The sequence below is a fragment of the Mirounga angustirostris genome, unplaced genomic scaffold, assembly GCF_029215605.1.
Source record: "Mirounga angustirostris isolate CCGP_5_RB_7025 unplaced genomic scaffold, mMirAng1.0.hap1 SCAF_15, whole genome shotgun sequence".
NCBI lineage: Eukaryota > Metazoa > Chordata > Mammalia > Carnivora > Phocidae > Mirounga > Mirounga angustirostris.
In genome coordinates this window covers 62362997-62388486 of record NW_026991723.1, presented here as the reverse complement: position 1 = coordinate 62388486, position 25490 = coordinate 62362997, and the positions used below count along the sequence as shown (strand labels likewise).

Here is a 25490-nt window from a genome sequence, read left to right as displayed (position 1 = left end):
GTTTCTTACATACTTAAATACCGCATAAATGTATCACCTCTAAGCAACTGGGCCAGTATTGTTGTCTTCTTATTTTTTAGATTCCTACTGTCTTAGTGTCTTAGTTCAGGCTACTATAAGAAATTACCACAGACCCGGGTGGCTTAAACAACATTTACTTCTCACAGTTGTGGAGGCTGGGAAGTCCGAGATCAAGGTGCCAGCAGATCTGGTATCTGGTGAGGACCCACTTCCTAGTTTGCCGATGGCTGTCTTCTCATTATATCCTCACCTGGCAGAGAGCAGAGAGGGAAGCAAGCCATGTCCCGTCTCTTCTTATAAGGGCACTATTCCCATTCATGAGGGTGGAAACTCTCCCAATACTATCACATTGGGGGTTAGGGTTTCAACATAGGCACGGGGCCGGGGGTGGACACAAACATTCAGTCCATAACACACTTTGGCTTGATGTTGAAATTGTCTCTGGACTTACAAAGATGATTTGATGAGATGCTACTTCATTGGCCGGCGTCTTGAGATATTTACCAGGCCTGTGAATTTAATGGCTTGGTTGCCTGTTGGGTCTTTTATTAAAGTGATTTTTTTAATCAGTTGATAGTGAGGATTCTCAACATGATTTCATGCATCCTAAAATTATAGCAATAATAAATTTGAGTATTTGTTATATGCCTGACCCTGTACTAAATGGTCTGCATTCATCATCTCCTTTAATCCTCCTCAAATAACTATCACCAACCCCTTTATCATATGACAACCCCAACCCAGACGCTAAGGGACAGAGTGTGATTCAAACTCAGGTCTTTCTAACTCCAAAGTCTATGTGCTCTGCTCTATTTAATGTTAGCACCATGTGACCCAGCCTGCTTTTCAATAATGCTGACAATTTGACTGAACTCACCCTCTCTGATCTTTGACTTCATTAGTGGCTTTCTGTGTATTCGCTCTTGCCGTATAAAACCTTTCGGCATTTCTTTCAAGCATATAAAATAAAAAAACCTAGTGGGAATTTTATGGCAAGAATTGGGATAAAAATTCAGAGTTTCAGGTCACATCACCATTCAAATTATATTTGAAAGTCCACACCATGTGTTGACTTCCTCGGGCTTAAAATCATTTCTGAAATTTTTCTGATTAGGAACTTGCATTTCCTTTCAATGTTTCCCTGTGCTATTTGGCATGTAGGCATCCAGAGATTCGGTTAACCGTAGAAAGAAAGTTTTTCATCACTGTTTTATGGAACCTTGTGTGGCACCTCCTGGAAGCAAAAGAGAACAGGACAAGCCCCTGGCGTAGCGCATGTGCCGAAGCCCCTGGACTTGCACCAGCAGGGAGCGCACGCAGGAGCCCCGCGGAGAGGAGCCACTGCTGGAGGACTGCACGGAGGAAGTCTCCCAGGCAGAGGCCACACCGCCTCTGCGCCCATCCCTTGGCTGCCCCTCTAGCCCAGGGCAGCCCCCGGCCAGCCCAAGCCTGGACTCCTGCACAGAGAAGCCTCTTCCGGCCCCTCTTTGTAGCACGGGCTCCTTCCATCATCTCTGAATCCCATCCTTGTAGTAGGTCTTCCTCCCAGCCCGTCAATGTGATTCTGAATTTCTATAATCCAGTATTTCAGACAGGACTCCCACTTTTGTTTCAACTTCAAAACTGTAAAACACATTTTCAACATTTTCACAGGGATTTTACTTAGAACCTTCAATAGGTCCGAAGATGGAGCTTAGAAGCATAGAAAAATCCTCCCTACAGGTTTATCCTGAGTAATTAACAGGTTATGGATTCATTTATGCTTTAAAAAAAAAAAAAAAAAACCTCCACAAGAATACACTGCTTTCCTATGTCAGAGTCCCTCAGGTATCTCTCCTTTGGGGGCCTCTTAAGGTGACCGTGAAGCAGTATTTAGGCATTTTTGGGTCTTCTTGGCATGAGACCATCTACTAGCCAAACTATTGCTCATATTTTAATACCCCTCTTCTTCTGGTGCTTAGCATAGCTAGAAATGGCCTTTGTATTTTTTTTCCTCGTTTTTTGCAAATCTCAGATTAAGTAGGGTTTTATCCTTCACAACTCATCCTCCTAAGTCTCTGTCATTTCTTATTTTCAGCTCTGTTTCAGAGCTTCTGCTTCCATCTGTGTCCCAAAGCTTTTTATACTGTGTGTTCATCAGAGAGACCCCAGGGCAGTTATATTGATTTCTTTAGATGTAATAAGAAGAGTTCAGGCAAAAAAGTCACTATCTACTGATCTTTGGCCTTTGTTTCTTGTGTCTCTCCCCCCTCCCCCCCGCCCCCCGCCCCACCAACTCTGCTGGACCGCTGTTACCACCATCACTCCCAGTACTCCTGACTCTTCCAGCTGAAGGGTAAAACATTTCTCTTTCCCCTTAAGGGAAGAGAGACGCTAGCCTTCTCTCAACTCCTTCAACCCACCAGGCTCCTTCCTACCTCAGGTCCTTTGCATGTTCTGCCTCTGCCTGGAACATTTTACCTGCCATCTCCACACACTCATTTCCTGCAGTGCAGCCTGGTTCCCCCTCTGGCTCCTCTCTTCTCCTATCCTTCAGGTCTCTGCTTCCATACCACTTCCTCAGACAGGCTTTTCTAACTAGAACTCCACTTCTCAGGTGGAAATTACATGTTCTATGGCATTCTCAAGCATATCACCCTGTTCTTCTCCCTCAGACCATCTATCACATTTCCAATTATATGCATAGTTGTGTTTGTTTCTCTCATACCCTGCTCTCCACTTTGCCTCTGAGCCCCATGAAGGCAGGAGCGTGTTTGTCATTGTAACTACACACCCAGCCCAAGGCATGAAAAAGCACACGATCAATATTTAACTGGATGAGTGAATGAACCACCAAATGCTGAATATTTTAGGAACATTTTCCTAGAAGGCAGGAGAAAACAACAAATTTGAAACTGCAGTACTAGAAGAGTTTAGAGAATTCTCTATCATAATTTTATAGACCATTTGAGCCCAACCAGCTTCCCTGCGTTGTCACTTGGAAGAAACTAGTGCTGGGGGAACCCACCGTCCCCGTTTGCTCATGGCCATCTTGGCTTGAGCATGCAAAGTCCTACATCTCTAGAAACTTTCTGGTCCCAGCCAACCCAGGATGGTAGATGACCCTACCTAGGACAGTCCTTGTCTTAACCCCACCTGGAATAAGAGAATAACAAGTTTTTCTGAGCTCTGAACGTTTTCTTTCAGCACCAAGATTGATCAATTTTTGTGGACATTCTGGATGTGTGAAAATCTCTTTAAATGCGACGACATATTTTGGCTAGAAACCAGCCCTGGGGCTGGGTTCTTATTTGGGTTGGTGTATTACCAGGAACCATACATTTGCTTTCTCCGGGAATGGCTGTTGCTAACTATGGCATATTTTGATTATATTGAGCTGTACAGGATGACATTTTTCTTCTTCCATATGTTGTTAAGATCTTTTCTTTCCACACGGACTTCAGGAATTTTTGGCCACTAATTATCTGGGGTTTCTTTTTCCAGATGTTCTTGAGTTGTTTCTACCATAGTTCTTTGGGAACCGTATTACAAGAATTTTTCTTTGTTTTCTTTCTATTTCCTCTTTCACTTCCTTCAAGTTTACCTATACCTTGGGGAACATCCCTCCTCTGCCAATCCTCAAGGCTCTCTCTTGTGTTAAAAAGCCCTGCTATGGAATTTCTTGGTGCTGGCTGTCTTTACCCTCTTTTCTGTGAACCTAATTTTTCTTCCTGTTGGCTGGTAATAATTTCCAGTTTGCTGGTTATTGTTTCTAATGTCCTTTTTACAATTCCTTGAAGCTTGTGATTATAAAAAAGGGTTGATCCAAAATCTTCCTGTTTCTAAATTTCTGAGACACACTTTGTGAACCATTTCTTTTCTCTATCCTTCCTGTCCGCTTCCATTTTATTCCATCTTATCACAGTAATTACTAATAATACCATCTGGAGGTGTCTTCTTTCATTTAGTCACCCTTTTTTTCTTTCCTGAATTAATTTATTAACTAGTCTACTATTTTCTTTCTTTAAGGGTTTGCCTGCCTTGTAACTTAGCGGCCCTCATGACTCCTCCTCTGCTTTGAATTTTAACAGCGTTCTATTTTTGGAAAGGAAAAAAAAACCGACAAATGTGAATGCAGAGGCTTGTAATTCATTCTAACCCTATCATTCCACTTTTGCCATAGTGAGCTGATTATTGAGGCTGAATCCATGGCAATACCACCATCCAGTAGTTGCTATGTTCTCTGGATTTTAGACATGGGAGTTCAGGAACATCCTCACCTTTGTGAATCCAGACCAATAAAGTGATATGACATGTTATGATATGATATGATATGATAGATTGATTATGATATGATATGATATGATATGATATGATATGATATGATATGATATGATACTGAGTCTATCCAGGACTTGGAAGAAGAAAATCCTATGGGTAATTATCTGAAAATCATTAAATAAGAGCTACATGTGATAAGGTGTAAAAAAGAAGCACTTGGCTCCCAGAAGGACTGTCTCCAGCTCACAAATAATCAAATCAATTTGGAAATCTTAATAACCAAAATAACCTGCAGGCACAACAGACTCAGAGGTTTGGTGAGTCCACATGATTCCTCCATAAAACATGCCAAACACTATTTTCATTGACTTCAAGACACAGATACACACTCAGGAAACCTTTGATAATGTAAACATATTGGAAGGACACTGCAAGAACAACTCTCAGCCTCCCTCCCTCCCCCACCCCCTAGTCCCTCTCCCCTACAGTGTCTGCTTTCTTTGGGTGTCTCCTGTTCAGTTTTCCTAAGCAGGCACCATCCGAGGGGGCTGGATGATCAGCCTCCAAGTAGGAGTTTCTCTGTCAGGCAGCCTTCAGCTCCAGCTGGTCCAATCAAAACAGCAGAACTTGTTCTGCTCAAAGCATAAAGCTTTGTAAGCCATAAAAAATTGCGAAGAGGGGGCGCCTGGGTGGTTCAGTTGTTAAGCGTCTGCCTTCGGCTCAGGTCATGATCCCGGGGTCCTGAGATTGAGCCCTGCATCGGACTCCCTGCTCAGCGGGAAGCCTGCCTCTCCCTCTCCCTCTCCCACTCCCCCTGCTTGTGTTCCCTCTCTCACTGTGTCTCTCTCTGTCAAATAAATAAATAAAATCTTTTTAAAAAAAAATTGAGAAGAGGCTATTTTCTCGGAAGGGAACTACATAATTGGAAGCTGTGTAAGGAAAAATAAGAGTATGGACAGCTGATAAAACAAACCAGCAGACTGGAAGTTCTGACCAAGTTAGTGAGAAAGGAGGTAGAAGAGGCCGCCCGAGCTTTTCCGACGACACTTAACTGCTGTCTTTTGCCTCTGTGCCTTTTGCTTTGATGCATGAAGTTGACTTGGAGAGTCAATATTTGACTATGTTTCCTGTACAAAAATGGCTATTTCATTGGCTTTGATTTAATATCGATTACTTGAAATACCATTGGCTTTTTTTGCCCTCTTTTTGTACCCAAATCTTACTTATACTCCAAAGCCCAGTCCCAAGCCTAATAATGCCAGTCCATCGCGAACCTCCCTCAAGACCCCAGCTAACGATGCCCCCCTCTCAACTGTCTGCATGCTCATTTACCACGACCCTCATCACTGCCCACACCGTATTGTGAGTCTTCCCCTACAGCCACTCTCAACTCCTAACCATGAACCTCATTTTCGGACCCTGTCCCCACTTCCCCAGTATCTGCTAGCACCTCCTCTCGAACTAAGTAGGACCTTACAGCAGGCAGAATAACAATTCATAGGTTACCTCACTTGGCAAAAGAGAATTGAGGTTTCAGATACAATTCAGGTTCCAATCAGCTGGCCTGGAGATAGGGAGATTATCCTGGTGTGCCCAGTCTAATCACTTGAGTGCTTAAGAGTAGAAGGAGAGGCTTAAGAGTAGAAAGAGAGGCAGAAGAGAGGGTGGGAGTGATGTAATGTGACTCAACCTGCCATAGTTGGCTTTGAAAATGGAGGAAGGGGCTACGAGCCGAGAAATGCAGGCAGCCCCTCGACACTGGAAAAGGCAAGGAAACAGATTCTCCCCTGGAGAGTCCAGAAGGACACAGCTCTGCCAACACCTTGATCTTAGCCCAGTGAGACCCATGTCTGACCCTTGACCTACAGCACCATAAAACAATACACAGGTGTTGTTTTAAGCCACTCAGTTTGTAGTGATTTCTTACCCAGGCCATAGAAAACAAATAAGAAGCTCAACAAATATTTGTTTAATTAACCAATTACAGTCATTTTTTAATCTTTTTTTTTTATTTCTAAACCAGAATTAAATCAACTCAAATTGCACAGGATCTCACATTTAGAAGACTTTCCTTTATTTATGGAGATGAGGAGAAATATAAATCTTCTTTCTTTTCACTAAAACACGCATTCAGGGGCATCTGGGTGGCCCAGTTGGTTAAGCGACTGCCTTTCTGCTCAAGTCACGATCTCAGGGTCCTGGGATCGAGCCCTGCATCAGGATCCCTGCTCAGCAGGGATCCTGCTTCTCCCTCTGCCCTCTGCCCCTGCTCATGCTCACTCTCTCTCTCTCTCTCTCTTTCTGTGTCAAATAAACAAATAAAATCTTTAATTAAAAAAGAAATAAAATAAAAATAAAACACACATTCAAAACAATATATATTTTTTAAATGTTTAAGCAAGGAGGAAGGTCATTTATGACCTCACCAAGATGCAACTGCTTTCATTCTCTCTTCCTTTCCATCCCCGGTCACAGGCACATGATTTTACACTGAAATCACGGCAGTAGAGCAGAGATAAGATTGCATATTCTTCTACATTTGGTATTTTATAATAAATCTATCTCACAGTTTGATGTGGTCCTCATAATTGTGATTATAATCATTACCTTGTATTCCATTAAGTTGGAGTGCCAAAATTTCCTTCCATTCCTATTAGGTCGAGCATTGGGTTTTTTCAGATCTTTTTTCCTTACACTCAGAGAAAATACTGGAATTCGTTTTTGTCTTCCTTTAGCTTTCGCTTCTGTTGAGTTATCTGCACAGCCGACTTTGCCAGTGGAGACAACTAAAAGAAAGGGTCTCAGTGGTAGAGATGTCTCTCGATGGGTATCTCTAGGGAGATTCCAGGAAGGCCGTCAGAAGTTGACCAGCTTCCCAACTATTCTTGTCAGAATTTGGGGCTTCTCACAGTTGTGTGTATTGTGACTGCTTCGCTCGCTAGTCAGGGTTAGCATCCATTTGTTATTTCATTCGTTATATTTTTATTGAGCAAAATACACTTATGGCCTTTGTTCACTTGCCTGTAGTAAGAACTTGATTATTTTCTTGTAAATAACACTTTAGAAAATGTGATTCTTAACTTTCTGTCAAAAGTACCTGCCTGTGTTTGGTCATCTGGTTTGCTTTTTAATTTTCTCTGTGGAGGGTTGGATTTGTTTGTTTGTACAATTTTTTAGGTAAACCAAACCAAACCAAAACCCCAACAACGACAAAATGAAATAGCTTCTATGTTATCTGAACCCTATGAAGCAGGCTAAGCAATTCAAAATAAATGGAAACATTTAAAGTGGAGTATTATATGAATAACCTGTTATGCTGGCTTTCAATTTGAATCTGATAACTTATTATACAATTTATAACATTAATAGTGATTTGTTATTTTTGGCAAAATTTCTGTAGCTTATTTAATTTTGTCTCCCAACAAAGCTATAATTTGAAAATGAGCAAAAACCTTAAAATTAAATCAATTCAGGAAAAACCAACCTCTACTTCTATCTTAAACATTTTTTTCTGATTATGAAAATAGTGTATGTTTATTTTACAAAAATTAAAAATGACAGAAAGGAATTTAAAAAATAAATATATTTCAACTTTGATCTCTCATCATCCAGAAATAACTCCTGCTACACTTAGGTGCCTTCTCTTTCAGTCTTTTTTGCCAAATGTGTGTGTGGCTGTATAAAATTTTAAATTCTTGATTAGACCCTTTTGCACCATATTATTCCATGACCTAATTTTTTTTTTCCTGGTGAGCATTTTCCTGTATCATTAAATAATTCTGAACCAACCATATAATTGACTAACATGATCTCCGTGGGCTAATTTGGCTCTACCTTAAAAGCCGTCCGAAGTCCTGAAGGAAGTCTTCGCATTCCCGAGTGGAAGGAGGAGTCCAGCTTTTCTGGCCCCTGTCTCAAGATCCAGTTCGTGGGGGCTCCCGGGAGCGGCGGACAAGAGAAACAGTCACCTTGTGTGTAAGAACCAGTGCCCTCCTTGTGGCCTCTCCAGATCGCACATCCCCATCCACGTCCTACAAGTCCTGGCACACTGTGTTCCAAGGTGCTACTTATTTTTAGAAGATGTTTTCCTCTTGTTTCTGCAGCTGTTTCTAATCACGAGCTTTGGGCACGCCATCCCAAAGAAACCCTGGCAGAGACAAAGGTGTAAAGAAGGAAAGGACAAGGCGCTTGTCAGAACCATCTTTCCCACCGTATTTTGAAAGGGGACTCACCCCCGGAGAACTGCACATTTATTACTGCATTGTGACAAAAGAGGAGAGGATGCACGGACAGACAGAGGAGGCTGGAGTCCCCATGCTGCCCCTGAGCTGCCATCTGGGTGACCTGAGGGAAACGCCTTAACTGGACTTTGATCTCCTCCTCTGTTTAATAACAAATACACCACTAACTGACGAGGGTTAGATGATTAGGGAAAACTGCCTTGTAAATTGTAAGGACTATTTCTGGACCTTCATTAGACAGAGAGAAGGAACTTCTGGGGCATCCTTCTTTGGCCTCTGCTTTTAATTAATTATTTATGCTTTCATAAGATACCAACAAGACGAACCAACCTGTATACCTAAAACTCTATGAGGAGATTCGATAATTCAGAAGGAATCAGGGTCTTGAGTAAAATTATGCTCAGAGCTATAATAAATCCCCAAATTTCAGTGGCCTAACACAGTAAACGTCGTGTGGCTCATGTGAACATCCAACACAGGTGTTGCTGGTTGGCGAGCAGTCTTCCGGGGCCCTGGGCCCCTTCTACATTGTGGCTCTGTCCTCGCCCTCTGGGGCTTCCAAATGCCCTGCCTGCAGCCAGCAGATGAGGAAAATGGAAGGAGGGAGAAGGCACACACCTACCTCTCAACTGCCGCAGCCAGAAAGTGGTACCCATCATTCCAGTCCTATCCCATTGGCAAGAATCCGTGTCATAGCACACTTTGTTGGGGAAGAAGCTGGGAAATACAGTCTAGGTCTGGTGAGCAGCTAGCCAGCCTGCCACATGTATTAGTATAATTAATGGGAGAAAACCTATGCCAAGAATAGATGCTAAGAGTGATCATTATGGGCGCCTTGGTGGCTCAGTTGGTTGAGCGACTGCCTTCAGCTCAGGTCATGATCCTGGAGTCCCCGGATCGAGTCCTGCATTGGGCTCCCTGCTCAGCAAGGAGCCTGCTTCTCCCTCTAACCCTCCCCCCTCTCATGTACTCTCTCTCTCTCTCATTCTCGCTCTCTCAAATAAATAAATAAATCTTAAAAAAAAAAAAGAGTGATCATTACATAGAGTTCTGGGCTGAAAGTGAATGGCATGGTTCTCTTTGGGGTCCCTTGTAGTCTTGTTCACAGCACACTCTTACGCTCTTGTAAGTGTATGGTCTTGTTCACAGGGGCCTTCAGAGGAAGACTACATTTGTTTATACATTTATTCATTGATTCTTCATTCATTCAAAAAAGCACTGGTCAAGCTCATACTGTGAGCAAGTGACCTATACCATGAAAAGCAACACACTGGAGGCCTGGGATTCTCCCATCGTTGTGTGAGCTGCAAGCGAAAAGCTGCTATACCCAATTTTAACACTAACCCGAATGAAGATGCTGACGTCAGGCTGCTGACTCAGATCTGGCCTCTGCCTCTGATGGTATGCGGCCTTGGACAAGTTACCTAGCCTCTCTGGGCTTCTCCTTTCTTATCTGTAAGAAGAGGACGAATGAGGTCGTGCCTGGAACACAGCAATTGTCCCACCCGTGTTAGCTCTATGACCACCATCACCCCATTTCTGCCGTCCATACCATGCTGCCCACCTCTCATAACCCCTGCTCCAATGTGCAGTTTGAGGAATGGGCAAAGAATTTGTTATTCAAATAAATAACTTTTCCTGAATGCACTAGCTATGAAATCTGCCAGTGAGGATGTGAGAAGTGTGATTATTTCGATGATGGGAAATTGGAAAGAGAATGTTCTAAATCATGGCTTGCCAATCCTTTTCATACAAATAGAATATTAATAGGTATCATTTATTAAATACCCACTTCTGTGAAAAATGCTAAACTGGGTCTTCATATATTCCTTTTCATTTAATCCCCACGGTAACCCCGTGAAATAGGTGTTATTATCACTCTACAGAATGAACAGCAATAACAACGAATATGAAGATCAGAGGGCTCTTTCCAAAAAAAAAAAAAAGTAGTTGTTTGTGTGCCCCACACAACTCATTGTTCAAATTCATGTACATGGATCCAAGAATGCCCATCATGGGATTGTGTACAGTAGCAAAAAACTAAAAAGCTAACTCACTATTAATAGGGAGGGGAATAGGTAAGTAAATTATGGTAGAATATCCATTGCTCAGAAAGCAGAGTGCATTAGAGATATGGCAACAGGAAGATCTCCAAAATATATTACTTAGTGGAAAAAGCAAGCAGCAAAATGATACGTGATTAATACCCACACAAGTGTAAATGCATCAAGAGGGGAGAAGAGTGTATACCACACTTCCTCCAGGGGTGGGGAGGAGTGGGGAAAGGTGAGCTCCACTCTTCTTATATATCACATCTGTCGTTTGGTTCTTCTACCAAAATAAAAAAAATTGAATTATTATATCATTTGAGTAATGTCTGGAAACATGCATTAGGCATCATCACTATTACTGTGTGGTGGGAGGATGGGACAAAAGGGAAGAGGGGCAATGAATTGCTGATTCTCATCTCTCGGGGTTTAGGGTCCCTGACCTTGAAATTCAGACTATTCGTACCCCACAAAGGGGTACAAATAGTGTGGAGAGGGCTCAGATGGAAGGTGCCCATCTTTTGGTCACTGTGTATCCCCCCTGGTGCTGGGTGGCTCTGCTTCCGTGTCACTGGTCAATGGACAATCCCTTGCATGGTCAGCTCCCGATCTGAGCCATCTCGGACACCATCATTCATCACTCTCGCAAGGGACTTCAAGATGCCTTCCTATCATTATGACATTGGCTTGCATATCCTCTTTATATATAACTCAGGGATTTTGAATAAGCAAGGACTAAGGTGTCTGGTCCGGCTTTCTCAGGGCAGGCTCCTTCCTCAGATACTTTGACTGCCTGGCTTACCACCCCCACCTGCAGCCCCAGTCGCACAAGCACAGATGGAAAAAAAATTTAATTTATACCACAACCTCAATACATGGCAGCTCATAAATCAGCCCTTAAATAATCACGAGCCTGTGGGAATCAATACTTAAGACCCCAAAATAAAATTCAGAATTGCAATGTCACTGTAACCGTTATTAAAATAATTAGCAGGCATAATATTTTGCAGTTATCAAGTACTTCCAATTTATTATTCAAAGTATCTTTACACTAACTGTGAGTTGTACAAGACAGGGTTTTTTTTTTTCCCATTTCATGAATTAGGAAACTGAGGCCCAGAAAGGCAATGTGATTGCCCAAAATCTTATCGCTAATTAAGAGACAGCAAAGACTGCATATAGGTTTTCTGACTCTAAAATATGTGCTCTTTCTACGTCAGTCCAGCTCATTCCAAAATAATCAGTACTACCTCATTTATTCAGGATCGAACCTGGTAAATTTAATGCTCAGGAGCATTGTCCTTGCCCCAGAAATGGAGGGAAACCGAGGCCCCTACACCAGCCCCCAGAGCAGCTCTCTTGGGCTCCTAGCCCTGGGGTTCATCTTTTATTCCAGAGGCCCTCGCCTCAGTAGGTCATTCCCCATCTGACTCATTGGGCTTCTCTGCCCCTGGCCGACCAGAAATAGAGAATCTGAGCGGTGGGAGTGGGGGCAGGAGGGACCTTTGAGACACAAGCTGTGCTATCCTCATTGTTGTTACTCAAACATGAAGCTTTGTTCTCCGATGCAAATTTTGAGACGTTGGTGCCAATCTGTTCCGAACAAAAGAATTTTCGTCTGAAAAAAACAAAATTTGAGATGGGAAGTCTGGCTTTTCCTAGTTGCTCTTTTGAGCATCTGCCTCTCCCCGCACCACCTCCCCCCCAAACGTTGGATCTCTCCCAAAGGTAGACGCGAACTTTGAGGAAAACTTCTTGGGCTGCTTACCAGTTGTAGAAGTCAAGGAGCGTACAGAGCGTCATTTGTCAATGTGACTAAAATAAACATCCTTACAGAGCTTGGCAAGTTGAACCGGCTGACCCTAAAGGCCCTCCCCCAACACTTCAAAGATGGTAGGGTCCTTGGTCTCAATGGATATTTATCAAGCCCTTACCCTCTACTTCTTCTAAATGGAGTTGTCCATTGGCTTTATTGTCACAATATTATATTAATGGCACTGTCCTTTTTTAAGATTTATTTATTTATTTTACAGAGAGTGAGAGAGAGGATGGGGGAAGGGGCAGAGGGAGAGAGATTCCCAAGCAGACTCTGTGCTAAACACGGAGCCCTACACGGGACCAGATCTCACAACCCTGAGAGCATGACCCAAGCTGAAACCAAGAGTCAGTCGCTTAACTGCCTGAGTCAGCCAGGCGTCCCAATGACACTATTTTAAATATAAATTTATTTAGCAAATAATTATTTAACTGAAGTGTGCTTTTCCCATGTCCTCTTCTAATACTCAGCCATAGGCCAAAAAAAAGTATAAATGGACCAAATTCTTATTCTGCTAAACTATACTGAATGTCATCAGCATACAGATGCATGTTGATATACAGATTTTCTAATCACTCCAATAGCTATATAATATTTCATTCATGGTTATATCTCAATTTGCTTAATATTTTATTGTTGGACATTGGATTTGTTCATACTTTTATCTGAATTACAAATAATGCTTCGATGAGCATCTTGGTGCATAAGCTCCTTTATCTACTATTGAATGATTTTCTTTAAAACTCTAGGAATGAAAGTGCTGCATTGCAGGACCAAAGATGGGCATCTTTGTAGTTCTTCTTAGGTCTGACAAACAAAGTTAATCAACTAACCTGAATATTGGACATTGACTTCAATTTTGCTACTACTAATCACAACTATATTAGTGGGTTATTTTTATATTTTAATATTTTCTTTGTCAATCCTTTGTTCAATTTTATCTGCCTTAAAACAGCCTCATTTATCTTTCTCACAATCACAGAGAAGGAGGCATTTAAAACATTTAGAAGAGGGACGCCTGGGTGGCTCAGGCAGTTAAGCGTCTGCCTTCGGCTCAGGTCATGATCCCAGGGTCCTGGGATTGAGTCCCGCATCAGGCTCCCTGCTCCACGGGAGCCTGCTTCTCCCTCTGCCTCTGCCTCTCTCTCTCTCATGAATAAATTAAAAAAAAAAAAAAAAGAAAGAAAGAAAGGGACGCCTGGGTGGCTCAGTCGGTTAAGCGTCTGCCTTCGGCTCAGGTCATGATCCCAGGGTCCTGGGATCGAGTCCCGCATCAGGCTCCCCGCTCTGCGGGGAGCCTGCTTCTCCCTCTGCCTCTGTCTCTCTCTCTGTCTCTCATGAATAAATAAATAAAATCTTTTAAAAAATAAATAAATAAATAAATAAATAAAACATTTAGAAGAAATATATATATATATATATATATATATATCTCATATTTAAGTTCAGATGAAAACAACATATCACCTACCAGCTCATACGATAAATATCAAATAAAGAAGTCAGCCTATATGTGCCACTTTCAGTAATGGATTTTTCTCCTTGCATCAGAGGAATGAGTTTTTGTATCCAAATGCCTCCCTCACTGATTTCATAGGCCTGAAGGAAGGAAGTATGGCTATTGAAACAAAAAATTTCCAAGTCCCATTGAATCAGAATCTCCAGAAGGGCCTGGGAATCTGCTTTGCATGGGTTGGAGTTGGGTTGAATTTTAAATAAGCCTCCCAAGTGATACTTGTCATCAGGGGAGTTTGAAAGCACCAGCGTTAGACCTTGGGTCATGGGTGATGGCCACAGGGAGTCAAGATTTCTGCTCACCTGAGAGAATTCATGAACAATCAGACCCACCTAGTGATGGGAAGGCTGCCTGGAGTCACCTCCTGTCCCTGGAGGTGTCTGCAGTCCACACAACCAGAGCCAGCTCCCCCGGAGGCTCTGGAGTGCATCACAGAAGCTCTGGTCCCCTTGGACCCGGGAGCCCCCTCCCGCCAGAGCTCTAGGGCTCCTACAGGGTGCCTCACAGGAGCAGTAGGATGCGGGGTCTTTAAGCAACCTTTCCAACCTAGCACTGCTTGATTCTGCAATTTTGAATAGTAAAAGAAATAGTTCACAAATGCAGCTTCAATATTTTCCTATCCATCTTTCCAAGAAGACATAATACAGACTTTATTTGAAATGGAACTGGAAAGTAAAGGCTAGTTGAGACTCACTATAATCAGGATATTCCAGGTCTCTCCACCACCTTCCCCTCTGTGACACCCTTTATGACACCCCAGTAAGTGGCCCTCGAGCCTCCGGTGAGGACTCGGTGACTGAGCGCTCCCTGACTTCATGACAACCCTTTCACAGGATCATGAAAATCATTCCTCACCAACACTTTATACTGAACTGGGGGAAACTGAGTCACTGGCATACCTGGGGTTAAAGCCCTGGCCTCTTGACTTTTATCTAAGTCCCTTTCTGTGAGTTCACCATGCTCTATCTGCTTGGGGAGTAAGGGAGCTCAAATCTGAGAACTTGTCCTCTAAAGGACTAACCTGCAAGTGCTTTGGTTAGCCCAGGTATGTGCATAGATTCCAACTTTCTTGGAAACTTCTTACTGAACCGTCATTCATTACACTAAATGTTCAGCAAAATGTGAAGACCTGTGAAACATGGGGGTCGGGGGGCGATGAAAAGCAAGGAGACAGGCCACAGCTATCCTCTATCACTTTGTTCTTCAGAGCTGGGTGTCGATCAGCAGCATCCCCTAGAGATGCAGCATCTCCCCCACCGCCAACCGCCCCCCCGACCCCACCCCAGCCCTAATGAATCACAACCTGCACGAACAAGCTCCCAGGTGATTTCTAGGCAAAGCACGTTAACATCTGAGAAGCACTGCTCTGGAGCACTCACAGAGATAAAGAACATTATTTAAAAATTTTTACAATAAAAGTAATAAAAACCCATTGTAGAAAATTTGGAACACGTCCCCCCCACCCCACTCCCATTGTTTAGGGAGGAAGATGGGGGCAGAAGGCAGCTTGCATGGGAATATAATCAGGCTCTTGCACGTGATGATGGCAAAGCCTCTCCCAGCTCTTTGTGTAATTAAGGGGGCAGCCATCCTAAATCCAAAACGACTGGCGTGGGGTAAGGTGGGCAGCAAAATGGTGAGAGAAGTGGAGAGATTTGCTAAGACAACCTTGACTAATGACATGCAGCACTCCCGACTCTGTGGGCAGGACCAGTTTTGTAAACTAGGGGGCAGGTAGGAAAACGTGTCCCTTCTTCCTTGTGCCTTGCATCTGGACTGAGTCTCAGGGTCCTCTGGGAGCTATCCAGACCAGACGGCTGAGATGGTGCGAGCCCCGCTGAGGAAGGGAAGTGACCCTGAAGGGGTGGACAGTCCCCCTGCCCGGGGTTCCCAAGACTGTGGAGATTCCAAAGGAGTTGCTAAGAGATGAGGGGGCTTTTCAAGACAAGAACAAGGAAGAACAAGTCAGGAAATGAGATCTGTTTACCTGCCCTTGAATGTGGGAAAAGCAGATGCCGAGCAGAAGGGGATTCACCCCACGTTCGGCCTCTCCCACCCCCCTCCATCCTCCAGAGCTGAGAAGGTTTTCAGTCATAAGCCAGGCTCCATTCTGCACCCAGCGTTCATAGTACTTCACTCCATTGACAGCGGAACATCAAAATTCTCTCACATGGTTAAAAATTCTTGGAAAACACCATTTTAAAGACAGTATCATTACCACATTTTTAAAGAAGTATTTCCCATTTTGGACTGCTCTATTATTTCTATTTTCACCATTATATGTGGTGCTGCAATAAATCATCTTTATTTATGTGCCCAATTATTTCTTGTTTTATTTACTTAAACTTTTTCCTCATTAAAGTGAACCATACATATAGAAAAATGCATAAATCAAAAGTGTACAGTTTAATGACTTTTCACAAAGTGACTACCCCATAGAACCACCACCCACATCAAGACATAGAAGATTACCAGAACCCCCGCTCCTCTTATACCCCACATCCCATCACAACACCTCCCCCGCATAACATTATCCTAACCCTCAACACCAAGAGATTGAATTTATATAAATGCAAATATTTGTATAATACCGTATTTATATACTGTGTTTATATAGTATATAAAACATTATATATTTATATATTTGCTTATTTCTGTTGTATAAATATAAATGTATATTATATTTGTATGTTTACTTATATATATTTTTTAAGATTTTATTTATTTATTTATTTGACAGAGAGAGACATAGCAAGAGCAGAAACACAAGCAGGGGGAGTGGGAGAGGGAGAAGCAGGCCTCCCACGGATCAGGGAGCCCGATGTGGGGCTCAATCCCAGGACCATGGGATCATGAACCGAGCCGAAGGCAGACGCTTAATGACAGAGCCACCCAGGCACCCCTGTTTACGTATATTTTTGTACTCATACATCTTATGCATATTTATATCTTAGATATATATTTATATATCATCTACATATAAATTTATATTTGAACATATATAAAATTCACTGTCTTGAATTTTATATTGAATTTTATATTTTATATATAATACATATAATTTTATATCAAAATAAATTTTATATAAAATTCAAATATAAAATTGTACAGACCTTGAATCTGGTTCCTTTTTGCCTAGCATTATGTTTGTGAGATTCATGCATGTTTCTGCTCGTTGCAATCCTTCATTCATTTCCATTGCTACATATTATTCCATTCAGTGAATATCCACAACTTTTCTTTTGTATCCTGTTCAGCGTTTCTAGTCCCTAGCAGGAGCAGCAGACTGTTTCAAGCTCCTCCATCAGAGCCAGAAGCCAAAGTCCACTTTGTTCTTTTTGTTAACTTCTAAGAAGTAGAATTCCTGGACAAAAAGAGACAAACATTTTTTTAGGCCACTGCAGACCACATACTGCTAATTACTTTCCATAAGAGCTGTGACCATTGACACTCAAGGAAAAACACCCAATTCTTCTGAGGGGTGGGTGTCAGGAGGCCTCCTAAGGAGAGTAACAATTCGTAAAACCTAGTACTATTTCCTAGTATAAGTATAACTAATACATAAATTATAAATGTTAAAATGCTGGTATCACGTTTTATAAATCCCTGTGTGCTAGTTTATCTTTTCATTCTCACAGTCTCTGAGAGGTAAATGTTATTAGTGTTCCATTTTAAAGACGAGGGAACTGTGGCTCAGAAAAATTAAAGCCAAGGGCTGAGTCACATGGTTAATGAATAGCAGAGCATGGGTTCAGGCCCAGTTTCTCTGCCTCCACGGATAGTCATAACCCTCCTGATCTAAACCAGGCTGTATCTTGCCTAAGTCGCTAAAGAAGTACATTCCAGACACACAAGACAAAACTGGATGCCATGGAGAGGGGCATGTCACCCCCTGGTATGGAAATGAGCATCTTTGAAAGACCAGTTCAAATGTCACCCTCTTCCAATTGGGACCCTCCCCCATTCACCCAAGTGGAGCCACACCCTGTCCCAGGAAGGAGTTTTTGCCAGCAGATTCCTGGAATACCATTGCTGGGATCATTTGGACCAGGGATTGCGAAGTAGGAAGCACACATTAGCAACACTCTTCCCTCCCATGCCAATAGCAGACATAACTAATCAATCACCATCCAGCCACTGTCTCCCACGCTGAGCCCACCTCCATCTCACCTGCCACCCTGGCCTTGTCTCTGTTCCTTGGATGTGCCCACTTCCATCCTGCCTGTGCCCTGAACATTTGCTGCAACCAGATCTCCCCGTGACTGGACCTCTTTTGTCATTCAGGTCTCGGCTCAAAGATTACTTTTTTTTTTTAAGATTTTATTTATTTATTTGACAGAGAGAGACAGCGAGAGAGGGAACACAAGCAGGGGGAGTGGGTGAGGGAGAAGCAGGCTTCCCACGGAGCAGGGAGCCTGATGCGGGGCTCGATCCCAGGACCCTGGGATCATGACCGAGCCAAAGGCAGACACTTAACGACTGAGCCACCCAGGCGCCCCAAAGATTACTTTTTCACAGAGGTTTTTGCTGACCCCTCCCATCCCCAATCTAACGTAGCATCACTTTCTCTGATTTGTCGTGCGTAATATCATCATTTTTAAAATTTAACTTATTTGTCTGTTTTTGTAGCTGTTATTGTTGCTCTTTCCTGAAAACTGAAGCCTCTTCTGATGTGTTCACTTATCCCTCGTGACTAGAAGAGTCCCCAGTACTTAGTAGTCGCTCAACTAATAGTTGCTGAATGAGTCAGTTAATCAAATGCATTTTTCTGCTGAGTCCAGGTATGGCATTAAAACCCTTCCCATCACAGCATTATGGCCACTTGCTACCAGTAATCAGAATTTGAGACAAAGGATGAAAATTTTTTCTAGGCCTAACTCCTCTAATTCCCCATTTTATAGATGGGGAAACTGAGACCCAAAACAAGAGATACGGCTTTCCCAAAGCCACAGAATGAGCGAGGGGCAGAGCTGGGACTGATACCAGCTCCTCTCACCTCCCCATCCTACCCACCCACCGCCACCCCTACTCCACTTCCACATAGCCATGCCAGAAAAAGCTATCGTAAACTGTCAGCCACAAAGCAGAAGAGCAGACCCATTGTGCTCCAGGAGCTTGCCTATGAATTACGCACCTAATTACCAGCTGCCTTTTTTTTTTTTTTTTACCATTCTGCGGGTAAAAGTCTGATCACATATAAGATTCTCCCTGTGTTTCCGTGGATACAAAGTGATCCTAATTTCAAACTCCTTTGCAAATGGCAAATGAGTGAACTTAATTTTAATAAAAACAAGGAAAATCATACGTGTGAGCTTAATAAAATCTAATTTAGGCAATTTGGAGCTCATAAAATAAAGCCTTTATGTAAAAACTAGCAATTAGCTTCATGAAACAATATGATAAAACCTTGGCCTTGGGGAGGGTTGGGGGCCAGAGGACTCCAGGGATAAGGAAATGTGGCAATATTGTAGGAAGGCTAAAGAGGCAGGGGTGCATGGTTCTTGGTGTCAGAGAATTTGGGTTCAAGTCCCCAAGGTACCACTTAGTTCTATGACCTTAAGCAAGTCACTCTCCCTCTCTAGACCCCAGTGTCCTTGTTTTTTAAATGAGGCTAATAAAACCTATTTTACTTCGTAGGATGGCTGTACAGACAAATAGAAAATGAATAGGCAAGAGCTTTGTAAAAGTGTCCAACAATTAACGTTCTATCATCTCACTCATCTGCATTCTTCCTGGCAAGGAGAGGCAGGGACCGCATAAGCCAGGTCACGGGCTATGGCGTGGAATGGAGCTGGAGGCCAAGTGCGAGACCCTCCGCATTCACCTTGCACTAAGGTATCAAGGACCCAGAGCAGCCTGCAAGACACAGCGCCCACAGGTGGTTCACAGGAACCAGAAGCAAATCCACAAGTCAGACTGAGCCTGAGGACGTCCTGGGTCACTGCGCAGGCAAATCTGCTCCACCGACAGACGGATCCCCTTCACATACACATCTTTGCAGACAAGCTGTGTCATTCTCATTTTACAGGTGAAAAAATGAACCTCTGGGAGGTGCTGGGGGTAAACTCAGGTTCCAAAACCAGGTGACCCTGTCAAGACTCAAGCCAGGTGAACTGATCCGATTCACCGTGCCCCTCCCCCTTCTGCTCATCTCCACCTCCCGCAGCTACAAAAGCAACTGACCGTGAGACTGAGAACCTGGTCTCTGTTTTTGTCTCTTCTTCCCCAAGGGCCCTGGCAGCTTCTATCAGAGCCGCTGGGACCCACGTGCCCAAAGAGCATGGTCTTCATCACAGAAGCTCTAGCAAGCCAGGGCTTTTCCCGGTCTCTCTCCCAAGCAACCACTACTCCAGGCAGAAAGCAATTTCTTCCTAGTGCCTTCCCAGAAGCAAAGTGGGTAATTAATTGCACTGAATAACACATTAAATGTACTAATAATTGGGTAGTCACAGCAAAATGATTACTTTGAAGAAATATTACCAATTCCCTGTTGTTCTTAAGATTTCTCCTTATTTATCATTACCATTTTAATCAATAATAGTCACAATACTAATAAATCCATCTTAATTTTAATTGTGTTCAATTGAATATACCAGTACTTGAGTATTCTGAGCATACTTCATTATTTATATTAATTTAAGATCACTTAAAGGCAAATTACGTAGTTTGTACTTTCAGGGAGGGAGGTAATTATGACAAAGTTTCTCCAGATTCAGCATTTTCAAGCACAGAGTCCTGTGAGGTGTCAGGCACCTGCCCTTTTCTGTTAGGTGAAGGGGTCACAGATGGAGAAGATGAAGCAAGACTCTCAAAGACCCCACCTGAATTAGCATATCCTGTCCTTTTTAAAAAGGCTCAGGTCTCTGAAAGTATGATTAATAGCTCAGCGGCTTTGTCTTTACCTATGCCGCCCCCTCATTAACGCGGCATCCATCCGTTCATTCAGCAGCACCAAGACGGCATGCTCGGGACCAGGAGTCAGGGAGACGAATGAATGAGACGAGGTAGAAAGCATCCAGAGGCCCTGAAAGAGATTCAGATAAAGAGTGGCAGTAGTCAACAGGCAGAAGAGGTCAATGACGTGCAACTGAAGGACTCAGGGATACTTCTAGACGCAGAGGCACTTTCCTAGGTCTTGAGGGTTGGGTAAGAGTTGGCAGGGAGCCAGCCAGGAGGCTCCCAACAGACTAAGGGTTTCCAAGGGTAATGGCAGAGGTGATATTAGTGAAGGACCGAAAGGAAGAACATGGCAAGGGTAAAGTTGACCCTCAGGTATGGCTTTGAACGATTGGGGGTGAGTGATGCCTCAATGAGGGAGGAGGGAAACTAGGAAGAAGAAGCCAGGTTTAGGAAGTAAGAAAATGGGTTTTCTTAGGGACACACTGAGTTTGAGGGGCCGTGGAGCAGCCAAGGAGGAGACGCCTAGCAGATTGAGGGGAGAAGCTGGCTGAAGCCCAGAGCGGTGGTCAGCACTGGAGAAGGAGGTCTGGGAACCTCAGGAAGTCAGTCCCATGGGAGAGATGGATGACAGTCAGAGTCCTTGCCTCTGTGGGCTTCAACGTCACGGGTATGAACATGGTCATGTCCGTGAGTCCCTCGGACGGCGCAGCCTAGGAAGCTCCTTCTCCCCTCCTCTGCCCAGGGCCTGGCATACAAGGCATATCTTTTAAATCAGGTCATATTGAATTGAAACTACACAACAGCTATGTGGTCCCTGGCCGCATTTTGTCAGGGCGTCCGAATGCCTGAGGGAGTAGGTACGGGAGAGACCTGCCCAGAGCAGTGGTTCTGGGAGCTGAAGGTGTCGGCAGTCGTGCGCGGGTCTCTGTCTCCAAGCTGCTCGGCATAGCTGAGATGTTGAGTTCCTGCACCTGCAGTGATTTGCTGGGGTGACTGCAACGGATGCTAATGATTTCTAGAAACCTACAAGTTGTAGGAGGAGAGGAATTTAATGTGAAAGAGGCTCCACCTCCTGGCAATATTCAAAACCAACATTTCTTCAGCACTTTACAGTTTATAAGCTTATGTCGGCTTTTAAAGTCTCATTTAGCTCGATATCTTGATCTGGAGGGTGCTTACCTGAGGTACCTGCAAATGTAAAGACAATACTCAGGCGTATAGTTAAGATTCGCACACCTCATTGTATGGCAGTAAAACCCTCTAAATAACCTCTCATTTCATCCTTGTAACCATCCTACGATGTCGGCGTCCTTCTTAGCCGCAAGTGAGGCTGGGCGACTCACCCTAGGTGCAGAGCTGGGGTACTCTCCGGCACAAATCCCCCAGGTCCGATCTGGATGCCTAGGATGATAATGACATTAGTAGGGCTTAGAAGGACTGAGGAGGGGGCCATTGTGGTGTCAAAAGGCCCATGGAGATCTTTAGGGCTGAGATCTACTGTCTCCATTCAGCCTACCCCTTCCCTGGGACCTAGGTTTGGCCTGGGAAGACATTTTTTGGGGGGTGCCCATTTCTCTTGGACAGAAGCTCAGGACAGGCAAAGTCCCAGGAGCCTCTGCATCTCAGGAGTCCTCCAAGTTGTTCCCCACTGAGCTCTCAAAGCTTTGGGAATTTGTACAAAATAAATAGTATGAAAGAGATTGCCAACTGGTTATTTACCATGGCTTACTGTTCATTCAAAAACGAGCAAATATCAGAATCTATCAGGTCCTTGGGCCTCTGGGAGGGAATAGGGCTGGCTACTCCTTTCCCTGCCCAGTGTGGAAAACAGACCCTTAAAGAAAAAAAAAAAGAAAGAAAGAAAGCAATAGAATGTGAGAAGTAGAAGAATACGCACAGTGCTGTGGAAATCTTGAGCATAAAGTAACCAGTTCTGCCAGGAGGAGTCCAAAACATGGGGCTTGAGCTGGGCTTCTAAGTATAGTAAAAACCTTGGTGAATGAAGAAGGATGCGCACTCCAGGCATAGCATACGAAAATCCGCCGAGGTGAAAGGGTATCAGATGAAGTCAAGGAGAGAGGATGTGGGAAGAGGCTGGAGAGGTAGGAAGGAGGTCAACCAAAAAGGGCCCAGGAACCTGGTTCCTTTCTCTCTATCAGCAAGGATCCATTCAGGGTACCCCCATGCCCCTCAGGGGGAGAAGTACCTGTGGTTTCAGTGGACCTTTAAAAATGTTTGCAATGCGGGTGTGGCAAGCCTCTGTTCTTGTCCTCCTGCCAACAGCCAAGCCATGAGTTGGCACACCCTGACGGGGAGCTATGTAGTGTGCCATTTGTGTGGTTTATGATGTTGCCGTTGACACTTGGGAACTGTTCCCTCTGGAGTTTGAGAAAATTAGTCCCCTCCATTTATCTCCAAGTTTCCAGCCTCAAGATGAGATTGAATCTCTGTCAGGTATCAGCTTTCAATGTGATAAATGGGCTCTTGGTTTCTGTCTTCATGTCTGCAAGGGCCAGATTCCCAACTGGGGTGACTGATCCACCTGGGGAAATAGCATTTGAAAGACATGAAGGACAAAGACCCACCCGCAGCTCCCCAGGGATCAGGTTGCAGACAGGGCTCTGACAACAAGAAAAAAAAAAAAATCTGACATCTTTTTGCTCAAGCTAGATGCTCTTGAAACAATATTCTCCCAGCTCTCTAGACCAGGGATTTATTAAGCTATCAGCAGCTGACTCTGAAGTAAACCACATTCGTGGCTTTATATTCTCACTGGTCCTTCCACCTTCCCCCAACCCAGCCAGCCTCCCCCCACCCCTTAATCTGAGGCGCTCCACGTAGGCCACAAACAGGTCGAGTCCTATGGTTTGAAAACCAGAGCTCCAGTCTCTTCTCTGCCAAGTTTTTAGGGCAAGACTCCCCAAGGAGCCTGCTTTCCCACCTGCAAAATGGGTGTGCAAGCAGCTGCCCTAAGGGTTGACTGATTTACTCGTGTATTATTCATCTGATCCACTGTCTGCCTCTACTTCAGACGCTGCACCAGGGTCTATAAACCGCCCCTTCACTCTGGAGGTCCAAGGGGAGAACCAACTCCCTGTGGCTGTGTCATGTGCACCCCCGCGCGTCTTAATCAACGTTGGTCTGGTGGTCTGACGCCCAAAGGGCTCCCGACAGGAAACCACCCCCACGTTTAGGTGCACAGGCTTTGGAGTTCCATCTGGGTCACTTACAACCTGTCCTTCCAGCGCAGTATCCCTAAGTTCCCCAGCCTTGGTGTTCTCATCTATAAAACGGGACCAAGAGCTCTCTCCGCAGAGGGCTCTGAAGGAGTAACTGGAATAACGCACCTAAAGTCGTTACCAGAACTGGCTGGCACGTAGTAAGTGCTCAACAATGTCACGATGAGGGTCGTCATCGGGATCATATCTGAGAGCAGAAGAGCCCGGCAGCCCGAACCACTGGGCTCGCGGGGAAGGGCACGGAAAAGAGTGAGCGAGCCGCGCGCGCGGGCCCCACGTAGTGCCACGGATTTCTCTGTTTATCCCTCGAGGCTTCCTTTCAGCGTCTTCTTCCCCGACAGCTGCTCTGTCAACAGTCCATATGCCACCTCCGCTATGGAGCAGCTTTCGAGAAGGGGCTGCCAACCCTGCAGGAGAACTTTGACGAGGAGTTCAGGGGCGCGCGCGGGATCCATCTCTCCGCCCCCCGCGGGCCTCTGGTTCCTTCCTGCTCCTGCAGCCTCCCCCGAGCCCCTCCGGGGAGCGCGAGTGGGCCCGGGAGGGAGCCGCAGGCAGCCGGGGCTCGCTTCCCAGCACGGTGTGCACGTGGCGAGGAGGCCAGCTGGAGGAACAGGAGGGGACAGATGCCACGGGGGCCCAGATTTGTTCCTGCAGGAAGAATGCAAGGAGCTAATTGTCTCATTACCGGGGATCCGTCTCTCCGTGGCCCTGCCACGCCTCGTGGGAAGAACTCCCGGGTTTGTGAGTGTCAAATAGCAGGTGGGCAGCTCTGGGACGGAACCGGGAGGCGGTCCTTATCCGCCTGTACTGCAGCCTGAGCTCTACTCTGGGCCCCCAGGCCTCGGAAATACTGATTCAGAAAATTCCACCGAGGCTCCACATCCTTTCAGCTTACTGGACTATTGGAGAGAAGGCCACCTTGGTGCCCCTCTCTTCCCCCAAAACCCTCAACATGAGCACTCGCGCGCACACGCGCGCGCGCGCATTCCTTACACTCTGTCACCAGTCATTTACACTGGTTTCCAATTCATTCTTTAACACGTGGAAGGATGTGGGTCCTGGCCTGGCTCTTCTCTGCGCTGGTTCTCAGCCCTTCCTGCTGCCTGGCCTTGGCCGTGCTCCCCGTCCCTCCGCCATCCCCCCCACCCCGCCCCGTGCCTGCCCTTCTGTGGCTGACCCAGTGTGGTCAGCACCATCCCTCGGGGGCCAGTTCAAGATCTACCTCTTCCTTAGCCTTTTAGGGTATGTATTTCCTGCGCCGCTAGCTTTAATTTCAGACTGCCTGGTATTAGAAGATAGTGCCTCTCCTTAGTTCCAGAATTCCCCTCACACTCTCCCATCACCTCCTCCTAGGTGAGGCCGAGTGAGGCAGGCACAATGGCACAGCGCCATGGAACAGAAGACGGGAGGAATAGTTACAGCCCACTCCCACATGCTGCCTCCCCTGGG

The 25490-nt window shown here is 44.8% G+C and overlaps 1 long non-coding RNA gene across 12 annotated transcripts in view; it reads right to left on the bottom strand.

Moving 5' to 3' along the window:
* Positions 1-25490, bottom strand: part of LOC123849835 (uncharacterized) — a 110280-nt gene that overhangs the window by 62730 nt on the left and 22060 nt on the right. The window contains exons 2-8 of one of the 12 annotated variants that reach the window (XR_010407922.1): positions 24150-24689; positions 22700-23344; positions 22146-22203; positions 20805-21825; positions 9867-9975; positions 6889-8428; positions 159-271 (exon numbers count right to left, since the gene is read on the bottom strand). This is a non-coding gene — a long non-coding RNA (uncharacterized LOC123849835). Of the gene's footprint in view, positions 1-14; positions 272-6333; positions 8429-9866; positions 9976-10831; positions 12189-15764; positions 17267-20804; positions 21826-22145; positions 22204-22699; positions 23345-24149; positions 24690-25490 lie in introns of those variants that run through there. The other 11 variants (XR_010407921.1, XR_010407927.1, XR_010407925.1 and 8 more) reach the window with 11 other exon arrangements.